The sequence below is a fragment of the Dama dama genome, chromosome 18 (genome assembly GCF_033118175.1).
Source record: "Dama dama isolate Ldn47 chromosome 18, ASM3311817v1, whole genome shotgun sequence".
Taxonomy (NCBI): Eukaryota; Metazoa; Chordata; class Mammalia; order Artiodactyla; family Cervidae; genus Dama; species Dama dama.
The window spans coordinates 96,147,978-96,175,213 of NC_083698.1; positions in this window are offsets into that span (position 1 = coordinate 96,147,978).

A 27,236-nucleotide genomic window follows, 5' to 3' on the forward strand; every position below is an offset into this window, starting at 1 on the left:
CATGTGCAAAGGACTTTTTGGCGCTTGTCACAAAGAGTGACAGATGTCTGAAAGTTCCCAATTAAATGTCACTTTCCTTCAGGGGGCTCTTTCTTTTCCTGGCTTCCTTGGTGTATTTAGTGACCTACTTAATGACATGTCTTTGACACTCAAGAATTTAGGGGCTTAATCCACGTGGCTCCAACTCAGAGGTTTGTGCAACTCAGAGGCTGGGCTTCCGTCTTTCTGGAATTTCCATTTTCTTCGAATGAGGACAGAAGTTAAGGTAACGGACCTAGGATTATTTGAGTAACACATAAATATTTGTGATATAGATGAGAGGAAAGTGTTGCATGAAATGATGAAGTATAAAGCAGATGTACCCAAGCACAGTCAAAAAGGAGATTCTCCTCTACTCAACCGCTGTTTTCTGCTTTCTCTTGCTTCTTTTACTTCCTTTCCACTTATTGTTTGATGGTGCCGACCCCAGATGTAGTTGCAAAATATACTTCCCTTCTGTTTCCCATAGTTCTGAAGTAACTTCCTTTTAATTCAATTTAAGAGATAGCTATTTAAGTGCCTTATATAACTCTTAAAATTTACATGAATCAACCTAAACCCCAAAAAGCATTGTTTTGTGGGAAGTAGCTCTTAGGGTCTTAGAGACTTTGATGGCTACATGGACAAATGTACCATGGAGGGACTGTGTGGAGACAAACAGCCTTCGCTAAGGACAGTGCTTTGAATCAATCAATCCATTTTTTTTTTTTTTTCAAAAGCACAAGCATCAGAAATTCACCTACACACCTCCAGTCTATCCCCATAGCTGAATTCTCCACATACCCGACACACACCTTCTTCAAATGAAACAAATGAATAAGGAGCTGTCTTCCTTCCATATACAAACTTCAGGTTGCCTGTATCCCTTTCGTGATCCCATTTATCCAATGAAGTAAAGCAATATTTGTTTTAATCTGATTTTACCTGTATAAATTGTGGAGGAATGCATATTATCACTTATGATTATTTTTCCCAGACCCTTTACTGAAAGAGATTTCTCTGTACTCACTGTCACTTCATAGGGGTGAAATTTCCAGGCCATTAAACAAGGAGTTATCCATTTTTTGGTGGTGGTGGTTTAGTCGCTGAGTCGTGTCTGACTTTTGCGACCCCATGGACTGTAGCCCATGAGGCTCCTCTGTCCATGGGATTTCCCAGGCAAGAATACTGGAGTGGGTTACCATTTCCCTCACCAGGGGATCTTCCCAACCCAGGGATTGAACCCATGTCTCCTGCAATGGTAGATGGATTCCTTATTGCTGAGCCACCAGGGATGCCTTCTTAAACACTATCTTAACATCTCCAAATGTAACATATTGCTACCAGTTATTATGATGCTTCTCTATAGGGATCCATAAAGTAAGCATGAGATCCCCATGATTTCCATTCTGTTGCATGTGTTATATCAAAAAATAACCCTTTATTCAAATAGGAACACATGAAAATTATTTTCATCAGTGGTTCTCAACCAGGAGCTATTGTGCCAATAAGTGAACATTCGGCAATGACTGGAGACGGTTGTTGTCACAGCCTAGGGGAGGGAGTTGTTCCCGCGCCCAGTGAGCAGAGGCCAGGGATGCTGTGAAACACGGCATCCCCACAACAAAGAACTATTTGGCCTGAAATGTTAATAGAGCTGAGATTAAGAAACCCCGACAAGCATTATTAATGTTTGTTTTTATTTTTATTTTTTCATTAAAAAAATTTGTATTTATTTTTACTTTTTTATTGTGGTAAAATACACAGTGATTTTTAAGTGTACAGTTCAGTGACATTATACACACACATTGTCCTGTGACCAGCACCACCAGGCTTTCTAGGCTCTTAATGAGAGATCATAATGGCTGGATGGGACCATAGTCACCATTTTTAGCCATTGTATTTTTAAAATATAAAGGAAGATGAGAAAGTTTTTTTTTCTTTTTTTTAAGAAATAGAAACCTATAAGGTTTAGATTAGTCAACCCAGCATGTACACCAAAGTTGAAGAAGACGCTTTTTAACACACTCTGAAATGTGCTATTTCACATTGAAACTTCTTCCTGTGACACGGACATGGGTCTGTCTGTTGATTTAAGATTTCAAGCCATTTCATTTATTTAGCTGACTTTCTTTGAACACTTAAGTTTTTGAGTGAATGGAGCCATGAACAAAAATAGATGAAAATCCCCACTCTCATATAGGTTGCACTTCTATTGATATAAACTAGCAAATGAAATTAATTAACAAATTAGTAAAATTTTTTAAAGATATAGGCCTATGAAGGAAGATCAAAGCATCAGTTTGGTGGAGGAAAGACTTCCCGAGTGAAGACTTAAAAGAGGTGAGGGAACTAGCTAAGAAATTATCTGGGAGAAGGACCTCCAGGCAAAGTTCAGCAAATGCAAAGGCCCTGAGGCCTGGCTGCTGGATGTGGTAGAGGACCACTGGGGAGGTCACGGGGGCAGGAACAGAATGGGTGGAGGTGGGGATGGAGGTGAGGAAGGTAGTGGGCCAGATTGTGCAAGGTCTGTGTCCTCCATCAGGAATTCCACTTTTATTCTGAATGAGGTGAAAGGCAATTAAGTCTCTGGTTTAACAGGGTCTCTCTGCTGTGTTGAAAAGACCACACAAAGACAAGGGTAGAAGCAGAGATTCCAGTTAGGAGGCTACAGCAGTTTCTCACTGACCAGACTTCTTCTGCTTGTCCCTGTTTCTTGTGAAGAATAACTAACTCCAAACTTACTCTTTCATACGTTCTCTGCCCCCGAAAGTGCCTGTCAGCAGTCACCTTGACTTGCTCATGTCAGCTCCCAGCCTCTCCAGTGTAATTAGTGAGCCCTCTGCATGGGTGTTACCAGGCTAAAATATAACTACATGCAAGATGATTTGAAATCATAGAAATTATAACATATCCTAAGGGTGTTTTGAAAATGAGGCGGCTGATTCTGCAGTGACAAATACAAGGAGAAATGTGATCAGCATGAAGTTAAAAAATGTGAAGCAACCTGCTGAAAAATTGGCCACTGTGTCTCCTGGATTGCCTACTTGGCAGGACGTTTAGATTCTTGATTACCACCCTGAGTTCTTCAATATGCCTAGAATGCAAAAGGATAATTCATCACACCCTCAGTATGATGGAAGTCTCATTAATACATTTCCCTTCCTCTCTCTGGAATAGTTCAAAGGTAATTTTTAAAAAAACTTTTATTTTTTTATCTTTGTGACTAAATTACAAAACTTACTTCAACTTAAGGTAATTTTTAAAAATGACTGCAGTTTTACTGGATAAGAAAACAGAAAACTCAGCTAAGAAGGGCTTAAGTAGTTCGAGAATTTATCTCATGAACAACATAGTTTGATCAAGTCAGTATTTTAAAGTCTTCAAGGACCCAGGTCTTCCCATCTTTCGACTCTGCATCTTTAATTTGTGAACCAAGTCTCTTCAGTATGGGGTCAAGGAGCTTCAGACACATGTGGCTTAAAGTAAAGAAGGTCCCCAACCCTTTTCTCCATATCCTCACCAACATTTGTTATTTGTAGACTTTTTCATGATAGCCATTTTGACAAGTGTGAGGTGATATCTCATTGTGGTTTTGATTTGCATTTATCTGATGATTAGCAATATTGAGCTTTTTTTTTTTCTTTCATGTGCCTCAGAGCCATCTGTATATCTTCTTTGGAACAAATGTCTATCAAATAGACTTTATTTTTAGAAGAAAAGGAAAAATTTGGAAGACACATTGCTTGGTATCAAGTCCTGCTATAAAATAAAAATAATCAAAATTATTGTTTAATAGAGACTCATGGGTAATAAAGAACAAAATCATCAATTCACAAATGGACTCCAACATATTTCAGTGGAGACAAGATGGTCTTTCTAACAAATGATCCTGAAAGAACTGAATAACCACATGGAAAGGAGCAAACTTTGATACCATAGAGAAAAGTTGACTCCAAACGGCCCATAGACCTAAATGTAAAAGCAAATAATATAGAATTTCTAGATAAAGAGTTGGAGAAAACCGTTGTTACTCTGAAGTTAGGTGAAGATTTCATAGGTTAGACATGAAAGCACAAATTATTATTAAAACATTGACAAATTGCACTTTATCTAAGATGAAATCTCACTCTTTGAAAGCCATCCTAAAAATAATGAGGCAATCCTGACAATGAATATATATACAGTCGTCCCTCAGTATTTGCCAGGGAGGTTGGTTCTAGGACTCCCATGATACTAAAACCTAATCATGCTCAAGTCCCTTATATAAAACAGCATAATGCAGTTGACCTTCTGTATCCTGGGTTTCACAGCCTCAGATACAGCAGAGGCCAGCTGTTTTCTCAAAATATGTGTCTGACAGAGATTGTGACCCAGGATATTAAAGATTCCACATAACTCAATAACCAGAAGTCAGCCATCCCAATAAAAAATTGCCAAAAGCTCTCACCAGACACATCACAAAAGAAGATATGTAAATGCTAATAAGCTTAGCATTTGCTCCTCAAGGAAATGCAAACTCAAACCTCAGTGAGATACCACTACCTACCTACCCAAAGAGCTAAAATTAAAAAGACTGACAATCCTAAGCATTGGTGACAATATAAAATGATACAACCAGTTTGGAAAACAGTTCAACACCTGTTAATAAATTTAATAAATTAAACATGATCTGGACTTTTCACTCTTAGGTATTTACTCGAGTTAAATAAAAATCTGTACCCCACACAAAAGTTTTTACATAAATGCACTTTTATTCTCGACAGACCCAAATTGGAAATCCATCAGTTGTTGAATGTGTTAATAAAATGTAGTAGGTCCATTCAATGAGATGTTACTCAGCAATAAAAGAATAAACTGCTGATACATACAATAATGTGGATTAACTTCAAAAACATTACACAGTGCAAAACAAGCCAGACAGTTGTGAGCACATAAGGTATGATTATATTATATAAAATTCTAGAAAAACTAAATCTAATCTGCATTGACAAAAAGCAGATCAGTGTTGCCTGTGACTGCAATACAGGGTGGGAGAGGTTGATAGAAGAACCACCAAATAATCTATTGATGTGGTTACATGAAAATACACATTTATTAAAAATCTTCAAACTATACACTTAGCATGGGTACACTTTATTGTATATAATTAAAATTCTTAAGTGGATCTCAAGAAAATTCTTTACAAAATCAAATAATAAGGTCATTAGGTATAGAGGTTAATAACATTGACTGTAATCAGAGTAACTGGTTTCAAACCTAGGACTTTCACTTATTGACTGTGTGACCCTTAGTAACTTACTTAAGCCCTCTGTGCCTTGGTTTGGGCTTTCCAGGTGGCTCAGTGGTAAAGAATCCACCTGCCAATTCAGTAGACTGGTTTGATCCCTGGGTCAGGAAGATCCCCTAGAGAAGGAAATGGCAACCCACTTCAGTATTCTTGTCTTGGAAATCCCATGGACAGAGGACCTGGCAGGCTACAGTCCATGGAGTCACAAAGAATCATACATGACTTAGCCACTGAGCATGCACGCACACCTTGGTTTACCATTTGAAAAGTAAGGATAATAACAGTGCCTGCCACGCAAGTTTGCAAAGAAAATTAAGCTTTTAATATGTCTAGAACACTGCTTGGTTATTAACAAACACTATATCACCATTCACTAAATTGATAAAGAATCTTTAAAATCACTGTGTTAAAATCTGGGTCAGACACTGCATTAAATTGGCTCTAGATCCATGTGAAGGAAATATGTCATGAAATAACAAGTCCTTTAAATATATATATATCCCTTAAATAAAAGCTGTATCCTAAGACTTTCAAAAGTAGACCACTTAATTTTAAGAAATCATTTTTTTTTCTTTGCTCATTTCCCAATTAGATTGCTTACCCCTATTATTAATAGGTGTTTGGTTGATAGTCAACCAAGAAAGATGTCTGCAGTGTATAGGTGCCTGAGTAGTCAACCTTCAGATTCTGCTTCAAGACCAGGGCAGAACTTATGCTGGGGGCATGCAAAGACAAAGCCACAATGAAAGACACGTGCCCTGTCCTCAAGGAAGTTACACATATGGCATGACTGGTAAATGTGCATGGGTTTATAATGAAGGGTTTTTTCCTTAGTTCAGAAGAAAAATCACCCACAGCCAAAGTCAGGAAAAATGAGAGAACACTTAATAGAAATGGAAAGATTTATACTGGATTTTGAAGAAATTTTTTTTTTTTTTAATGTGATGAGTAGAGTCAGAGACAGCGATTATTCCAGCTAAGAAAGCCCGCAAAGTCCAGTAAGAATGCTAGCTATGATTTGTGGGCAGTTTTGGCCAAAGCAGAGACCAGGTCTGGGAGCAAACCTGAGTTGGTATGAGAGTCACTTTGGGGCAGCTCTTGAGTCTGCCTTTATTGTATTAATAGACCCTGCAGAGACGTGGAGATTTCTGAAAAAGATTGACACAGTGCATGCAGTATTTAGGAAGCTTAATTTGACAGATGTATAAAGCATGGAGAAAGACTGAGAGAAAGAAAATCTTTTAAGAACTTGTCATCTTGTCAGTCTTTGTTCAAGAATCCAAATTTTTCCAGTGCAGGTAAGATGTTTTTGAATGACGCCATCTAAAATTTGATCCTTAATAATGTGCTTCATTTCTCATCATCTCCAGTATCCATTTCTATTGTAGTCAGGCAGCTGTGTCAGTAGCCTCTGTACATAACATGCTTCTTTATGCCTCCTGAGTTCCTGCTATTTTTCTGGACCCATAAGGTCTTCCCTGCTCTAATGCATTTACCCAAACCCTGTTCTCCAGTCAAGTTCCTCCTGCACCATGAAGACTTTCCAGGATGATACAGTAGCAATGAGCTGGCCCATCACCTCCAGCACCTCTCTCAGAACTCTTTGTTTCAAAAACAAAACAGTGAATTGTCATTTGTAAGGAATGCAGACCCAAGAATATCAGGTTAAAAGCGAGTCTCGTCAGATCCCCTTGACCTGCTGCTGGTTCATTTTCTGACTTTGGATAAATCACCCATGACGTTTGACCTTTATCTTCTTCTCTCTAAAATATAGTAGAACAAGTGATCTAAACTCCTGATTCCTGAGTATGAGATTGGACATTTTGATATAATTTTAGGGATTTGGAAGTCTATAATTAATATGTGTTCATCTGAACAAAATCCACCTTTCTTTTCCTTTTCCCTCTTAAAATTGTCACCTTCAAGTATTACATACAGCAACACCACTTTCTGTAAGTAATATAAGTTTTACAAAGTATTTCACATATGTTTTCTCACTTGATATATATCAGGAACACATAAGGATAGATGTCATTATTACTCTGTCAGAGATGAGGAAGCAGAAGTTTAATCCTCTAATGAGGATGGTGACAAATTTTCAGAGGCATTTCTATCTTATCTAAGGTTCTCTCCTCCCTCTATGCCTCCTTCCCTTCCTCTCTTTCTCACTGTCTCACTCACTGATTCCCTCTGCCACTGAACTGGTTCCAGAAAACATACATATTTTGTATTTGAGATGAACTAATTGCTCCCTCATGGCATTTCTGCAGTATATGGAAAAAGAGCAAGATTATGTCCATGAACTCAGCATAGACTGTCCTTCAGACATTAGTATTTCTTTTCTTTTATCAGAAGATTTTTTTAGGAGAGTCAGGCAAAGGGATGTGAGCCTGAGCCATCCTGTTCTGATATGTCGGGCTCTGTGGTTTAAGATCAGTTGCTATTTAGTAAGGTTCAGCCCTTGTCTTATTTTGGAAATGACTTTCAGCTTCCATTGGGCATGAATACTGAAGCCATGATTATTATTATTTGAGACTAAAGTTTAGCCTGAGGAACTCAGTGGAACATTTTCCAAGACTCAAGGAGAATGTGACTCCAGGACATATTAGTACAGATGCTCTGCAGAGCACCTACCACACACCTACACACGAATACATAATCACACACACATGCCAAGAAGGAATCAAAGGAAACCTGTCCACAAATGACATATCACATGTGGTCTTTTGGCAAAGGGTACACACACACACACACACTCACACACACACATCTAGAAATGAAAGAAAATGTGGCCACAAATTATGTTTACCAAAATTGCTCCTTGAGATGAAATTTCAGAATAGTCATTAGTTCATCAGAGAGAAAGAGAAGGAGAAAGGAAGGGAGAGGCAGAAGCAGAAGAAACCTGGAGAATCTGAAATCCTTGTTTGTCCAGGGCTAACTGGCAGTACTGTTCATAGTCATGTATGGATGTGAGAGTTGGACTATATAAAGAATAGCGCTGAAGAACTGATGCTTTTGAACTGTGGTGTTGGAGAAGACTCTTGAGAGTCCCTTGGACAGGAAGGAGATCCAACCAGTCCATCCTCAAGGATATCAGTCCTGAATATTCATTGGAAGGACTGATGCTGAAGCTGAAACTCCAATCCTTTGGCCACTTGATGTGTAGAACTGATTCATTTGAAAAGACCCTGATGCTGGGAAAGATTGAAGGCAGGAGGAGAAGGGGATGACAGAGGATGAGGTGGTTGGATGGCATCACCGACTCAATAGACATGAATTTGAGTAAACTCTGGGAGTTGGTGATAGACAGGGAGGCCTGGCGTACTGCGGTTCAAGGGGTTGCAAAGAGTTGGACATGACTGAACGACTGAACTGAACTGAATTGGCAGTATCTTATATCTATAAAGCAATTTTTCTTTCAAAGATATACTGAACTGTCCATTTCCTGCTATAAGTGCATAACGAAGTAGATGCAGATGTTGGATAACGGAGCTGGGATTGGAAATGTTCTTCTTCCTCCTGGGGTACCAGAGCTCAGAATTTGCAGCAATTTCTGCTTCTGCCGTCTCCCCCCACCCCTGCACGGGTTTGGGTTGTGCATGAAAAGGGAGATTCTGTGACTAATATCAATGAGACAAAGAAATGAAAGCTCTCTAATCCCTGGGCCAGGCGCCAGCCATCCCACTGTACGGGGCCATTGGCCAGAAATCCCACTGTAGGCTGGGCCCTAAGCCAACCAGGGTTGGATACAATGAGTTTCACAGCCACCTTTTCAGAGCTGACAGCAAATGTCGGGGCACCAACAGCCTTTGATAAGAGCTCCAACTTTCTCTCTAACATTTCTACCCAATAATAATACAGCTTTTTTTTTTTTTTTTTTAATTTATAAAGCGGTACTTTCTTGAAGATTGCTTAGTGCTTTTAGAGACACAAACTCATTCATCTCAATGCTTATAGTGAGAAGAGGTGGGGCTGGTGGCCAAGACTGGGAAATCAATATTCTCTTCCAGTAGAGAGAGAGAGAGGGAGAGAGAGAAAGAGAGAGAGAGAAAGAAAGAGAGAGAGAGAAATAGGCACATTACTTTATGCAACAGTTCCTTCTGTTATTGAGATTTCTAGACAAAATCTCACATGAATATTCTTCCTTAAATTAAATGAGTGTCCTGAGCTAATGCATACTTGCTGTGTAATTCCTAATGAGTTGTTTACTTAGAATGTCTTCTCTCTTCTTAAGACTGGGGGCTTTTGAAAGGCCAAACACATACGCAAACCAGTTAGTACTGGCACCCCTGGTGGAAATTTCTGGCGGTTTCAGATTTAAATATTGATTTCTTTCTTTCACTTTCTCTGTCTCTTCTCAACAGCAGCAGCTGTCAGGAAGTGAGGAACGTCATGCCAAGAAATCACCCAAGAGACTGTGAACACCATTAAAATATATTTTACCTTTTACTTTATTGTTCTCAAAAGCTCTTGAGTAGCTAGCTGAATATTGGGTAACCAAGAAGGGCTGCTCCACACCAGGAAACGTTGGATCTGATTTCCATTAGAGATTCTGAATAATTTAGTGGGAATTGAGTGCCCTAATCAGTTGCTTTCTGAGTGGTTGCCTCTGGGCACAAGTCTGTGTGCCCTGAGGTCTTCTTCTCTTGAACACAGAGCGTGCACAATTTGAAACTTGTTCATTTTTATTTAGAATGGTGGGGGACAAACTTACTTTCCGATAATTAAATCGGGTATAAAATATATCTAGTATGCAAAGTAAGCCCTAGTATACTGAAAATTAACAGAACTGAGGACCTCATTTAATCACAACCTGTTGTCACTTCAGTCTCTTATCATAATGTATTCCGCCATACAGTTCTCAGATTTTTCATTCTTTCAAACTGCAAATTGATGGTAATTGCTGTAAGAAGTTAAATTCCTAGAGCTCATTATCCTGCTGGCTAACTGGTATATATTTAGTGGATTGACATTTTTGATTGACACTAATGGAGATTTCAGTGGAAATCTAGACAAGAAAATAAAAGTTTGGGTTGAAGGAAGCCAATGTGCAGATACATATATATCGCTTTCTATCTCTGTGTACCTGTGAAAAAGTCATGAAAACTAAAACAATACGACTGACCACTTATTCTAGATTTGTCATTTTTTTCATTATACAGTATGCTTAGAAAGGGATTATACAGGAGATTGATATAAAGAGATGAACATGGGTCAGATTTATGGATAACATTGCCCATATTCTTAAGGAAGTTAGAATTTATTTTATTGCTATGAAAGTGGAAGTGAAGCCGCTCATTCGGGTCTGACTCTTTGCGACCCCATGGACTATACAGTCCATGGAATTCTCCAGGCCAGAATACTGGAGTGGGTAGCTTTCCCTTCTCCAGGGGATCTTCCCAACTCAGGGATTGAATCCAAGTCTCCCGCATTGTAGGCAGATTTTTTTTAACCAATTTAGCCACAAGGGAAGCCCATTTTATTGTTATGAAGTGAAGTGAAGTCACTCAGTCGTGTCCGACTCTTTGCGACCCCGTGGGCTGTAGCCCACCAGGCTCCTCCCTCCATGGGGTTTTCCAGGCAAGAGTACTGGAGTGGGTTACAATTTCCTTCTCCATAGGCATTCCTTAATCCGTTTTAAGCTGCAGAGTGCCATCTATCAGATTTTCACTTGAAAGGTCTTACTGCATTGAGTTGGTAGAAGAGAAAGCGTGAAAATGAAGCATGGGTACCAGCTGAGATGACCTAGCTGGGTAATCACATACTTGAATAAGTAAATCAGCAACATGAGTTTGAGTAAGCTCCAGGAGTTGGTGATGGATGGGGAAGCCTGGCGTGCTACTGTCCATGGGGTCACAAAGAGTCGGACACAACTGAGTGACTGAACTAACTGAACTGATGGGGGGAACAGGAGATTTGAGGGAAAAAAAAATCACTGTCAAGGAGCAGTGGATGGGGACATCCCTGGTGGCCCAGTGGCTAAGACTCCACACTCCCAATGCAGGGGGCCTGGGTTTGAACCCTGGTTAGAGAACTGGATCCCACTTGCTGCAACTAAGAATTCACATGCCATGGTTAAAGATCCTGCAGGCCACCACAAAGATCAAAGATAATGCGAGCCACAAAAAGAGAAAAAAAAAAAAAAAGCAGCAGCAGCAGTGGATCAGCTATGTATGGTGAAAGGAAAAATGATCAAAAATAACTCCTAGGATTCCGCCTCTGTGGTTGATGATGCCAGTCTTTGAGATGTGAGACAGGATTGGACAACTAGAGATGAGCTCACCTTTGGAAATGTTGAGTTCTGTGATTTATGTGAGATTCAGTAGAGTGCATTATTTAAGCAAAATTCAGAAGTATATACCATGGTACAAACTGACAATTTAAAATTCCTCTTTCATGTATTTTCAAAGAATGGTCCAAAACTACGGGCCACTTGCTTTAATTAGTTCATTTATAATGCCTCCCTAAATCAATTTGTGCAAGAAGCTCTCAACCCTATTATAAAAATCTTTTCAAGCTAGAGTTTGCCCTTTTAAAAGGGGTGTTTAATTTATCTTTCTGATGCTTGCATGTCCAGAATAGAAAAGGAGAAACTTAGCTAGTGACTAATTCTTTGATTTCTCTCCGACTTCAAGGTAACCATATTTTGGTAGCTCCCCGCATCAAAGTGGCTGGAGAAAAGGGAACTCATGCTTTTTAAAGAAAAATCTGGTTATCTACTACTTAAGTGACAAACTCGGTAGCTTAACTCACTTTTGTTTCCCACCCCATCCCAAGCCCCATCCCAAGCCTCATCCCTTCTCTTATCCATTTAAACATTCTAATGAATTCTAACTTGCAAGCAGATTTTTGCTGTTATCCAAGGCTTATAATCTCAGTGTCTTAAATTTGATGAGTATGTTGTAATTACATAATCTCTTCAAATACCAAACATAGGGACTTGCACCTACCTGGGTTTTGGTTTTTGGATTTTTGATGCTGAATTTCAGCATCTGTACTGAGTTTTGGCAATGTTCTTTAATTTCCTTTACTTTCCAGTTGACTTGCGCAGCCTTCTCATTGCAGTTGCTTCTCTTGTTGTGAAGTGTAAGCTCTAGAGCCCAGTCTCAATAGTTGTGGCTCACAGATTTAGTTGCTCCGCAGCATGTGGGATCTTCCCAGACCAGGGATGGAACCTATGTCTCCTGCATTGGCAGGCAGATTCTTTACCACTGAGTCACCAAAGGAAGCGTCAGTCTTCTTTGTTTGGTCATTTTGTTTCATTTTGGCTTTCCATGTGACTGAACTGAACTGAACTGTGCATGCATGAGAGCGTCAGTGCAACCTTGAGGTCTGTGCTATTCCCTTGCCCCAGCTAGATGAAATTTCTCTGACACTGATTTGACACATGAGCTGAGTACCTGTCTCCAGTTAATTTGACATTCCCATGCTCTTCCCTTCCCCCATCTTCCTTAGCAGTACACTAATTTTGGTCTCATCCTAGTTAGGTGAGAGAGAGAGATGGTGGGAGGAGTCCAATATTTGGTTCCTGCAGTAATAGCTAAAGAATTGGAATAACAATTGAAGAAAAGCTTACACACCAATAGGAATTCTGTCAAAAAGGAAAAACGAGTATATTTGAGAAGTAAATAAAGATTTCCTTAAAAGCTGGAAGAGTGCAAGTGAATATTAAAAAACTGACTATAAAATTGAACATTTATTTTGCAAATTAATTCAGGAGGTTATAGTAAAAAAAGGCTATAATCCCCTTCATCTTCCAGGCATTGGGGTAAGCAATTTACAAATATCACATGTAATTCTCACAAAAACTCTATGAGGTAAATGACTCATTATCCTATTTTTTGGATGAGATCACACAATTAGATGGGGTCAAGTTGAGGTCTGAGCTAGTCCTGACCCAGAGTAGACTCTGGTCTTTTTCAATCATCATCTTCCCCAATTTTTCATTACATTTTTGCCACATTCTGTAACATTTTGATCTGTGGGAAATGAATTATAATGATTGCTCACGTTTTGAAGTTGCAAACTGCTAGAGAAAAATCATGATGGCATTCAGATGTGTAGATAGATTACTATCTAATGTGTGGCCTTCATCTATAGGGCTAATTCAGAATGCTTGCAGCTTCAAATAACAGAAAACCTGACTAACAGTATCTTGCATAATGAGATGTCTAGAAATAGGTGGCTGCTGGCATTGATTCAGTGTCTCAAAGACTTGGATTCAGTGTGGAGTCTCTGCCACACTGCTGTCCTGCACTTGTGTCTACAAGATGGCTATGTCTCGGGGTGGTGCTGGACAGAAGATTTCTCCTTGAGCACCTCTTTCTTGTAGGGAAAGGATAAATCCTTCCAAAGGCCCCAGAAGACCCCTTATACATTATTAGCCATGACAGGGTCATAAGTGATCAACATGCAAGGAAGACCTAGTAAGCTGAAGATTTGATTTTTTTCAGCCTCTATATGGGAGGCAGTCAAAGGGAATAAATAGAGGTGGCAGAAGGTCGTAGGGTAGCCAGCAAATACATCTACAACAACTATGACTTGGTGTGCATATATTGTTCCCCTTTAATTTGATGAGTGTGTTGTAATTACATAATCTCTTCAAATACCAAACATAGGGACTTGCACCTACCTGGGTTTTGGTTTTTGGATTTTTGATGCTGAATTTCAGCATCTGTACTGAGTTTTGGCAACGTTCTTTAATTTCCTTTAACTACCTCACTTTATTAATAAAGAGCCGTTGCAATGGAAAAATAGTTATTACACTTAATTTCCATCAAATCACTTCTGCCTGTGCCAATATTCTTTAAACAGTTCTGTCCTTTCCCTTATACCTTTCATTTTCTTTTTCTTTTTCTTTTATTTATTTTTATTCATTTTCTTTTTATTCATTTATTTATTTTATTTTTCACTGCTTTGGGTCTTAGCTGTGGCAGGTGGGTTCTTCATTAGGGCCCACGAGCTTTTCTCTAGTTGTGGTGTGCAGGCGTGGGCTCAGTAGTTTGCAGCCCTCCGGCAGCTTACTTGCCCTGTGGCATGTGGGATCTTAGTTCCTTGACCAGGGATCGATCGAAACACGTCTCCTGAATTGGAAGGTGGATTCTTAACCACTGGACCACCAAGGAAGTCACTACCTTCCATTTTCTGTTTCAGCCTCTTCCTGTAGAAGAGATTTTGGTTGTTCTCACCTTGTAAACTCAGGATTCCTTAGCAAGTTCTATCGATAACTAATTTGTGTACATTGAAATTGACTATGTATTTTCAATATTAACATTTTGTTTCTCTGGATCAAAGAGGAAAAGGTCAAGTTAATAACTGAGAAATTACTGCTTCAAACAATATTTCTATCATATTGTTTAGAATCAGAAAATACTAAGAGTATAAGATATATCTTCAATAAGTCACACTAATTCCTTATTCAACCAAATATTTCATCTGTAACTGACACAAAAAATGCATAATGTGTCCAAATGTTATTAAAGGAGGGATATGTGTTAAAGAAGGTTAATTCCTCCTAATTAGTCATTTATTTATTTCCTGTTGAATTTTCTAAACCCCAGTGGTTTCAGTTTGTATTTCTTTTCCACTTAAAGAGTGAGGAGCTTTGAGAGAACCACATGTGATGCCATCCTGTGGCTGTGTCTCTCTAAAAGCCAGTAATAGGAAGCCCACTTGTCTTCCAATATGAGCCACACATCCAATATCAGATTTATCAGTAATAAAGGCAAGATTTAGGGCTCTCATTTGCTTTGTCCCATTGTGTTTTTATTTATTTTTCTGGGTTGGCTTTGAACTTCAGCTGTAATGGTGGTGTATTATTTACTGGGTCCTTCTTGAGACTCATCAATAAACCACTTACAAACATAAATCCTTCTCTTTCACTCAATAGCTATCTGACTGTATATAACCCCTTCACTGCTGCCCTCTAATATGTATATATATCATATAGATGACACTTTATCAAAGGACATAATAAAGCTCTGGAGGCTTTAGATTAACATTAGCAGTAAAAGTGTAATAATGAAAAAAAATTAATCCACATTAACATAGCATTTACTGTGTTCCACATGTTAATAGTGGTCCACTTCCATGGAAGTGTTGACGATCACTGGAGTCAATGGTACAGATACTGAAAGAATCTGAAGTCTGGGATTCTATTCCCAGCTTAAACTTTCCTGAACTCCATTTTTTTTTTTTTTTTTTAACTTTAAAAAATATGCTTTGTGAGGACTCTCCAACTCCCTAATTTTGTGATTCTATACTATTTCAGGCCACTTTGACACCACCAATTCAATTACTGATTTGGGCAAAAAAAAAAAAAAAAAAAAATCATGTAACAATCCCTCCTGTGTCCCCATTCACATAAGGGAATGGATCACAAATGGTCAAGCCAACTGGGTTGTCTCCTTTTTTAGATAGCAAGTTCAGTTCAGTCGTCCAATCCTCTCTGACTCTGCAGCCCCATGGACTGCAGCACGCCAGGCCTCCCTGTCCATCACTAACTCCCAGAGTTGACTCAAACTCATGTCCACTGAGTCGGTGATGCCATCCAACCATCTCATCCTCTGTCATCCCCTTCTCCTCCCGCCTTCCCAGCATCAGGGTCTTTTCAAATGAGGCAGTTCTTCACATCAGGTGGCCAAAGTATTGAAGTTTCAGCTTCAGCATCAGTCCTTCCAATGAATATTCAGGACTGATTTCCTTGAGGATTCACTGGTTGGATCTCCTTGCCATCCAAGGGACTCTCAAGAGTCTTCTCCAACACCACAGTTCAAAAGCATTAATTCTTCGGTGCTCAGCTTTCTTTATAGCAAGGTTCTGATTCAACTATCTATTGCTGTGTTGTTATAAGGAAGAACCTTGTATTCTTCCCTCATATAGGGTTTATCACTAAAGGGTTGTTGCCTGTTAAGCTTAAAGTATACATAATGCTCCATCTCTGGGAACCCTGCCTCCTAGGTAATGAGCATTACGCTGAAATACCTTAGTGTAGCCCACAGGTCCACCAGTGAATGACTGCAGGGAGGAGGAAATGAACACCTCTCCCCAGGAGGCTGATGGGAAATAGGAAAGGTCTGGCTTTGCTCTTTCCACTTTCAGTAAAGAGGAGCCTGGATTCTGACTCAGGCAAGATGATTCCTCAGCAGTCAAGTCCGCCAATCTTCTTGGTCTGCTGGTTTTCTGAATCAAGTTGCTATTTCTTGCCCCAACAAGTCATCTCTCCATTTATTGGCCTGTCCTTGGGAGAATAGCAGGACCTTGGACTCAGTAAACAAATTTTAGCGCAACCAGGCAGGAGGCTTGCAGCAATGGTCGTAGCAGCTGACCCGACTGCTAGCCCTCAGGACCTCGTCTTGTCCGAGGACCTGCTGTTTCAAATTCCCCAAAACAACGGCTGTCCCAGCGTCAGCGGTACAGCAATAAGATGTCACTCCGGTGTGCACAGCCAGGAACCTTATTTTCTTTCCTTTGCAGGCTTTTTCTCTGGAATAAGCCAGTTTGTTTTCTGTTTGAGTGGGGTACCCTGTTGGAGAGAGGAAGGAGTTGTATTTCCTCTGTGTTTGGGGCTTTTTCTCTGAAATAAGCGGATTTGTTTTGCAGTTGAGTGAGCTGGGGGTACCCTGTGGAGAGAGGAAACTGTTTTTGGACTTTGACCCAGTTTGTGAACTGGTTCATTTGTTTCTTTGGATGCTAGCATCTGTGTGTGCAGGTTGTGTCTTGTCTTTTCTTGAATTTCTCTTTAAAAATGGGTAGTGTTCCAACTATTCCTAAAGAAAGTCCTCTGAGCCGCATTTTAGGGAAGTGATCTGATTACAGCTGGGAGCCTTTTGGCTGAGGGGTAGATGATACTTCATTGTAACAATGTGTAACCACAGCACCTGTTAGGATCTCCGCTTGGGGTTTGGGCAGGGATATCTCGGGACCCCATGTACCATGGACTGCTCCCCCTTCCTGTGTTAAGCATGTCATTTATGGTCTCCTGCATCCATGTATGTCAAACCCCAAGAGCAAACTTAAGGGCTTATTTAGGATTTTCTGTTTGTCCTTTGATTTTTGTTTCAGTTTGTTTGGTAACGTTGCTCCAGTTTACAGCCAATTCAGTTTTGTGATATTTTAAACCTTTACTGATGTCAAAAGGAAGAAAGGATCAGTCCAAGAGTGGGACTTTCCTAGGGAAGAAGAGACAGGCTGCATTTGGTCCCTAGAATTTACAAAAGCTACAAATAGAAATAGAAGTGTGTTTTCCATAAATGCTAGTAAAAACGGGTTAGCCACCTAGACAGGTGACGTTGATCTGTCTTATCTGCCAGAAGCCCAATTTGAATCCAACCTCTTTTTTTACTGATGGGTTTTATGTTGTTTTACCTGATTCAGTTTTTGGTTTTTTAAAAACTTTTTAATTTTCATTTTTTAGTGGGAATGTGAAGCTCTCTGGCAGACAGCATTTACAGTTAAACTTAGCCTTACTGCTACCAAAAGATTCTTGCAGTCTTTCTTATTCAAATGACCCATTGTATTGAGAATTCTTTTCTTTCTACATGACAGCTTGCTCACTACTTAAATAGACACCGAGTTGCAAGAGAACCTCAGCAGGAATGCCAAAGGCAAGTGATACAGGTTATCAATTCAACAATTTAGCACTGGATCACCTTGGCTTCTGCTTCATAATCAGCAATAAGGCCTTCAGAAAGATATTCAATCATCCTTTATCTTTACACATGATGCTTCCTGAAATATTTTTCAGTTACTCTCCACAGTGTTAATCATACCATGTTTCATATTTTAAAAGTTTCCCAATCATCAAGTTTTGGCTCAACTATTCTTAAATCTAAGAGGATTTCCATATAATTATGCAAAATTGGTTAAATATTTAAAATTTCTTTACAGAGAATGGTAAGATGAACATAAGTCACTCACATACAGAAATGTTACCATTCATCTTCAAACTGGCTTTATCACTACTCTTCCCGCAATAAAAAGACACCTGAAAATATCATGAGTTTTAAAGATCTTTAGGTAAATGTAATTCAACTTTCTAAATTCTGAAAACGTTCGAGTTCCTCAATATCTCTTTCCATAATTTACTCTTCTCTTAGTTTTACTACCTTTGCATATGAACATTTTCTTAAACACCTAAAGCAGGAGAAGGAAATGGAAACCCACTCCAGTATTCTTGCCTGGAAAAGTCCATGGACAGAGGAGCCTGGTGGGCTGCAGTCCATGACAGACAGACAGTTACATGACAGAGCACGCATGCATGAAGGTAGAGGGAGATGGGTTGGTAGCAATAAACGTAGAATTTAAAAACAAAAAACATAAAGCAAAAACCAAATGCAACTGTCAAAAATAGTAAAGTTTATCAATTGCCTTCATAGTCTCACATGCGAGTAAGGCAACCTGAACAGATACAATCATCCTCATTTTGTAGATACAGACACAAAGCTCAGACAAGTTAAATGACTTGTCCAAAATCAAACTCCTAAATAACTGGCAGCTCTGAGGCTTGACTGCAGAACTTTAGATTTTACAGTTACAGCACAAATGACAGGATATACATGGAGGCATATAGACACACTGCATTGTTACTCACTGTTGATTTCATCCCTCCTACCGTCTTGCTGGGGCTTCTCCTTTACCCTTGGATGTGGGGTATCTTTTTTTGGTGGGATCCAGCATTCTCCTGTTGACGGTTTTTCAGCAGCGAGTTGTAATTTTGGAGTTCTAGCAAGAGAGGATGAGCGCATATTCTACTCTGCAGATGTGGACATCATAGATGGTAGATACCAAAATCAGATTGATTATATTCTTTGCAGCCAAAGATGGAGAAGCTCTATACAGTCAGCAAAAACAAAACTGGGAGATGACTGTGGCTCAGATCATGAACTCCTTATTGCCAAATTCACACTTAAATTGAATAAAGTAGGGAAAACCACTAGCCCATTCAGGTATAACCTAAATTGAATCCCTTACGATTATATAGTAGAAGTGACAAATAGATTCAAGGGATTAGATCTGATAAAATGCCCGAAGAACTATGGGCAGAGGTCATGACATTGTACAGGAGGCAGGGATCAAGACCATCCCCAAGAAAAAGAAATGCAAAAAGGCAAAATGGCTGTCTGAGGATGCCTTACAAATAGCTGAGAGAAGAAAAGACGCAAAAGGCAATGGAGATAAGGAAAGATATACCCATTTGAATGCAGAGTTCCAAAGAATAGCAAGGAGAGATAAGAAAGCCTTCCTCAGCTATCCATGCAAAGAAATAGAGGAAAACAATAGAATGGGAAAGACTAGAGAGCTCTAGAGATTCCAAAGGAACATTTCATGCAGAGATGGGCTCAATAATGGACAGAAATGGTATGGACCTAACAGAACCAGAAGATATTAAGAAGAGGTTGCAAGAATACACAGAAGAACTGTACAAAAAAGATCTTCATGACCCAGATAACCATGATGGTGTGATCACTCACATAGAGCCAGACATCCTGGAATGCAAAGTCAAATGGGCCTTAGGAAGCATCACTACGAACAAAACTAGTGGAGGTGATGGAATTCCAGTTGAGCTATTTCAAATCCTAAACGATAATGCTGTGAAAGTGCTGCACTCATATGTCAACAAATCTGGAAAACTCAGCAGTGGCCACAGGACTGGAAAATGTCAGTTTTCATTCCAATCCCAAAGAAAGGCAAATGCCAAATAATGTTCAAACTACCGCACAGTTGCACTCATCTCACATGCCTGCAAAGTAATGCTCAAAATTCACCAACCCAGTCTTCAACAGTACATGAACTGAGAACTTCCAAATGTGCAAGCTGGATTTAGAAAAGGTAGAAGAACCAGAGATCAAATTGCCAACATCCGCTGGATCATCAAAAAAGCAAGAGAGTTTGAGAAGAACATCTACTTTTGCTTTACTGACTACGCCAAAGCCTTTGACTGTGTTGAAAATTCTTAAAAAGATGGGAATATCAGACACCCTACCTGCCTCCTGAGAAATCTGTATGCATGTCAAGAAGCAAAAGTTAGAACTGGACTTGCAGCAACAGACTGATTCCAAATCAGGAAATGAGTACGTCAAGGCTATATCATCACCTGCTTATTTAACTTATACGCAGAGTACATCATGAGAAATGCTGGGCTGGATGAAGCACAAGCTGTAATCAAGATTGCCAGGAGAAACATCAATAACCTCAGATATGCAGATGACACCACCCTTATGGCAGAAGGCAAAGAAAAACTAAAGAGCCTCTTGATGAAAGTGAAAGAGGAGAGTGAAAAAGTTGGCTTAAAACTCAACATTCAGAAAACTAAGATATGGCATCTGGTTCCATTATTTCATAGTCCCATCACTAGATGGGGAAATAATGGAAACACTGACAGACTTTATTTTTTTGGGCTCCAAAATCACAGAAGATGGTGACTGCAGCCATGAAATTAAAAGACACTTGCTCCTTGGATAAAAGTTATGACCAACCTAGAGAGCATATTAAAAAGCAGAGACATTACTTTGCCAACAAAGGTTCGTCTAGTCAAAGCTATGGTTTTTCCAGTAGTCATATATGGATGTGAGAGTTAGACTATAAAGAAAGCTGAGCGCCAAAGAATTGATGCTTTTTGAACTGCGGTATTGGAGAAGACTCCTGAGGGTCCCTTTGACTGCAAGGAGATCCAACCAGTCCATCCTAAAGGAAATCAGTCCTGAATATTCACTGGAAGGACTGATGCTGAAGCTGAAACTCCAATACTTTGGCCACCTGATGTGAAGAACTGACTCATTGGAAAAGATCCTGATGCTGGGAAAGATTGAAGGCAGGAGGAGAAGGGAACAACAGAGGATGAGATGGTTGGATGGCATCACTGACTTGATGGACATGAGTTTGAGTAAGCTCTGGGAGTTGGTGATGGACAGGGAAGCCTGGCGTGCTGCAGTCCATGGGGTCGCAAAGAATCGGACACGACTGAGTGACTAAACTGAACTGAACAGTGATATGCTGTGAACCTTGTATTTTCCTTCTCCCTCAGCAATTTTTTTTTGGAAAAGTATAGCTAGAGGATGAAGGCCTTTTTACAAACAAAAGTTTTTAAGTTGTCTCATATTCAAACAGAGGTATCTGCATGAATTTGTAGCTTAGTCTGAATTTTACCTTATTGAACAACTTATATTTTCCAGTGCCTCAACCACATAATTTTTAAACCATCAAAAAGTCTGTTCTACTAACTGAGTCAATATCCAAGCATGTTGGGGTGCCATTATGTGCATGGCCGCAATTGATTTTGGGAGCTGATCACAAGTCTTGATGAGCTTATATGATTCCCTAGTGGCTCAGATGGTAAAGAATCTGCCTGCAATGCAGGAAACCCGGGTTCAGTCCCTGGGTCAGGAAGATCCCCTGGAGAAGGAAATGGCTACCCACTCCTGTATTCTTGCCTGAAGAATTCCATGAACAGAGGAGCCTGGCTGACTACAGTCCATGGGGTCACAAGGAGTTAGACATGACTGAGCCACTAACACTTAATACCTGATTCATGGCTAAAGGTTTGGAATGGAAACCCTGAGATCCCTATGTTTGTTCATTGTTTATACATGTGTTATAAGTGTATGGCATTGCCATAATTAATTTTTAAAAGAGCTTTATTTAATTGGCTTAAAGGAAAGTAAACACTTGTATAAATACTCAAGTATAAAATGCTAATCAGAAGGAATTTGGGGTTCACATGACCTAGGAAATATTCAATATTAATATCTAGTATTAAAGTTAGATTAAGCTTGTTGGTTTAATTAGTGCAGATGTGTCTTTAGCATTAAGAATAATGCTTTTACTATACCTAAGTTTACTGGAAATCATATAAGACCTTATTATTCCCATTATAAAGTTTGTTAAACAAGAAAAATAACAATATGACAAAGCTTTTCAGTAAATACAGGTAAATGTAGTAAGAGTTTTAGGTAAATGCTATAGGTATAATTATGTTTTGGGAATGTCTATCTAAAATAGTCTCTCTTGATTTTCATAACTTGCAACTTAACTAATTAAATAGACTCCATTGACTACCTGGGTCATTTTAATAGGATAAAATATTAGAACATTAGTTGCTGGGCTGGTCTAAGTTTATCTACCTTTGCTTTCTTAGGAGAGGAAGATTAAGGCATAAAGTTTTTCAATTGGGAAATGTTAGAATGACCATTTACAATGACTTGCCTCTAGGTTTTCATTAGAGATCAAGGTTTTAAGGTTAAGAATTATAAGGGAAGCATTTCAGTATGCAAAGATGCAGGATGTGTGTTTTCAGCAAAGAGAATTTGAGGAATGGAAGTGCATTTTGTTAGAGGGGAAAAGGTGGTTTTGTCTTAGCACTCATTTCTGAATGTAAGAGAAAGTAAGGGACAGATTAATATGCATACAGAAAGATAAAAGTTTGTGGAGGAGGAAAGCTGAGTTTTATGCATGGTTTGGCTTGGCTAAGATGAAATTGAACTTAAGAAAATGAATTTTAAAGGCAAAGTGGTATAAAACCTGAATTTGGCTCTCTAAGAGGACAAAGTTTTCTTAAAATATTGTATTCCTTTTGGTAATAGATTGTGAATTTAAGTAATCTGTATTGCCATTTGCTTTTATATCACTGATATTTTTGACAGACTTTCCAAAGATCAAATTTTAAATGAAGTTCATTTGACTTCTGGCTGACTTTGAGTTTTCTCAAAGGGTCTCTAATGTTAGTCACTTAGTCATGTCCAACTCTTTGTGACCCCATGGACTGTAGCCCACCAGGCTCCTCTGTTGATGGGATTCTCCAGGCAAGAATACTGGAGTGGGTTGTCATTTCTTGCTCCAGGACATCTTCCCCACCCAGGGATGAAACCCAGGTTCCCTGCATTGCAGGCAGATTCTTTAAGATTTGAGCCATCAGGGAAGCCATCATAGGGTCCCTGAAACACCCAAGTTATTTGTTTTCTCTTTATCTCACAGAAGGATATTAAACTAATTAGGCTTATTTGATATTGTAAATTACATAGGAAGCCTTGTCAAATATCGATAACCTCAGATACGCAGATGACACCACCCTTATGGCAGAAAGTGAAGAGGAACTGAGGAGCCTCTTGATGAAAGTGAAAGAGGAGAGTGAAAAAGCTGGCTTAAAATTCAACATTCAGAAAACTAAGATCATGGCATCTGGTCCCATCACTTCATGGAAAATAGATGGGGAAACAGGGGAAACAGTGACAGACTTAATTTTCTTGGGTTCCAAAATCACTGCAGATGGTGACTGTAGCCATGAAGTTAAAAGGTGCTTGCTCCTTGGAAGAAAAGCTATGACCAACCTAGACAGCATCTTAAAAAGCAGTGACATTACTTTACCAACAAAGGTCCATCTAGTCAAAGCTATGGTTTTTCCAGTAGTCATGTATGGATGTGAGAGTTGGATTATAAATAAAGCTGAGCACTGAAGAATTGATGCTTTTGAACTGTGGTGTTGGAGAAGACTCTCGAGAGTCCCTTGGACTGCAAGGAGATCCAGTCCATCCTAAAGGAGATCAGTCCTGGGTGTTCATTGGAAGGAATGATATTGAAACTGAAACTCCAATATTTGGCCACCTGATGTGAAGAGCTGACTCATTTGAAAAGACCCTGATGCTGGGAAAGATTGAGGGCAAAAGGAGAAGGAGACGATAGAGGATGAGATGGTTGGATGGCATCACCGACTCAATGGACATGGGTTTGGGTGGACTCCAGGAGTTGGTGATGGACAGGGAGGCCTGGCGTGCTGTGGTTCATGGGGTTGCAAAGAGTTGGACATGAGTGGTAAGTGAACTGAACTGATTGTCAAATAAGTGGTGGTAAAACTTCTTAGGCTGTATCATATGGGTAAACATTATTAATATATACATTCTAGAAATTATATGAAACTCCTAAAAGTCTAGCATATTCTGGTTAGTGATATCAATCATAATTTTAGTAGTTATCTTAAATTTTTGTATGTCATAGCAGTAACCAAGTTTTTTTTTAAATTGTATAGTAATCCTGGTTGGTTAATGCCATAGCAAATAGACATGCTTTTAGTGTTTAAGATGGTCAGTTAGTATTTAGGCTTTAGAGTGACTTTTTAAAAAAACTGAAGTATAGTTGATTTAAGATATTGTTTCAGTTTAACAGCAAAGTGATTCAGTTATTTGTGGTTGTTTAGTCAAAAAGTCGTGTCTGACTCTTTTGCGACCCCATGGACTTTTGCCTGCCAGGCTCCTCTGTCCATGAGCTTCTCCAGGCAAGAATATTGGGGTGGATTGCTATTTCCTTCTCCAGGGGATCTTCCCAACCCAGGGATCGAACCTGCTTCTCCTGCATTGGCAGGTGGATTTTTTAACACTGAATCACCAGACCAACATATATATATAATTGTTCTTTATCAGATGCTTTTCCCTTATAGCTTATTGCAAAATACTGAGTACAGTTCCCTGTGCTATACAAGAGGTCCTTGTTGGTTATCATTTTATATATGCTTAGTCACTCAGTCATGTCCGGCTCTTTGCAACCCCATGGACTGTATCCCATCAGGCCCCTCTGTCCATGGGATTTTCTAGGCAAGAATATTGGAGTGGGTCGCCATTTCCTTCTCCAGGGGGTCTTCTGGACCCAGGGATCGAATCCGTGTCTCCTGCAATTGAAGGCAGATTCTTTACCCGCTCAGCCATCAGGGAAGCCCTAGTAGTGTGTGTGTGTTAATTCCAAACTCCTGATTTATCCCCCCCACCTTTCCCATTTGGTAACCATAAATTTGTTTTTAAGTCTATACATCTATTTCTACTTTGTATATAAGTTTATTTGTATCATATTTTTAGATTCCACCTATGATATTTGTCTTTCTCTGTGTTGTTTACCTCACCTAGTATGATAATCTCTAGGTCCATCTATATTGCTGCAAATAGCATTATTTTATTGTTTTATATGGCTGAGTAATATTCTGTCATTTATATATATATATATATATATATATATATATGTATATGTATATGTATACCACATCTTCTTTATCCATTTATCTGTTGATGGACATTTAGGTTGCTTTCCTGTCTTGGCTATTGTAAATAGTGCAGCAATGAATATTGGGGTGATGGATCTTTTCCAATTATAATTTCTCTGGATATACGCCCAGGAGTGGGGTTGCAGGATCACATGGTACCTCTCTGTTCAGTTTTTAAGGAACCTCCATACTGTTCTCCATAATGACAATACCATCTTACATTCCCACCAACAATGTAGGAGAGTTCTCTTTTCTCCACACTTTCTCAAGCATTTATTGCTTTTAGACTTTTTGATGGTGGCTATTCTGACCAGTTTGAGGTGATCTGCATTTCCCTAATAATGAATGATGTTGAGCATTTTTTCATGTGACTTTTGGCCATGTGTATGTCTTCTTTGGGCTTTTCAGGCGGCACTAGTGGTAAAGAACTTGTCTTCCAATGCAGGAGATGTAGGAGGTGCAGGTTCAGTCCCTGGGTCAGGAAGATCCCCTGGAGGAGGGCATGACAACCACTCCAGAATTCTTGCCTGGAAAATCCTGTAGAAGAGGAGACCGGCAGGCTACAGTACAGGGGGTCACAAAAAGTTGGACAAGACTGAAGTGACTTAGCATGCAAACACATGCTTCTTTAGAGAAATGTCTAGTTCTCCTGCCCATTTCTTGGTTAGGTTGTTTGTGTTTTTGATCTTGAGCTATGTGAGCTGTTTGTATATTTTGGAAATTAATCCTTTGTCAGTTGTATCATTTGCAAATATTTTCTCCATTTCTGAAGGTTATCTTTTCGTTTTGTTTATGGCTTCTTTTGCTGTGTGGAAGATTTATGTTTTAATTAGGTCCCATTTGTTTATTTTTGTTTGTATTTCTATTACTCTAGGAGATGAATCAAAAAAGATATTGCTGTGATTTATGACAAAGAGTATTCTATGTTTTCCTCTAGTAGTTTTATAGTATCTAGTCTTACATTTAGGTCTTTAATCCATTTTGAATTTATTTTTCTGTATGATGATAGAAAATGTTCTAATTTCATTCTTTTACAGGTAGTTATCCAGTTTTCCCAACCCTGCTTATTTTTTATTTATATTTATTTTTAATTGTAGGATAATTATTTTACAATATCATACTCGTTTTTGCCATATATCAACATGAATCAGCCACAGGTATACACATGTCCCCTCTCTCTTGTATTCTCCCCCACTTTCCTCCCCCCTCTAAGTTGTTATGGAGCGTCAACTTTGGGTTCCCTGCATCACACAGCAAACTCCCCCTGGCTATCTATTTTTTATGATAATGTGCATGAAGTTTCAATGCTGTTTTCTCAAATCATCCCACCCTCTCCTTCCCCCACTGAGTCCAAAGTCTGTTCTCTGTCTGTGTCTCCTTTGTTGCCTTGCACATAGGATCATCAGTAAAACTATCATTCTAGATTCCATATGGATGAGTTAATATATGATATTTGTCTTTCTCTTTCTGGCTTACTTCACTCTGTATCATAGGTTCGTCACTCTAGGTTTGTCTACCTCATTAGAACTGGTTCAAATGCATTCCTTTTTATGTGTATATGTACTACACTGTGTATATCTACTACAATTTCCTTATCCATTCATCTGTCAGTGGACATCTAGGTGGCTTCTGTGTCCTAGCTATTGTAAACAGCCCAGCACTACTTACGGAAGAGACTGTCTTTTCTCCATTGTATATTCTTGCCTCCTTTGTCATAGATAAATTGACTTTAGGTACGTGGGTTTATTTCTAGGCTCTCTATCCTGTTCCATTGATCTCTTTGCCTGTTCTGTGCTAGTACCATACTCTTTTGATGATTGTAGCTTTGTAGTATAGTGTGAAGTCAGGGAGCCTGATTCCTCCGGCTCTGTTGCTTCTCAAGATTGCTTTAGCTATTGAGGACCT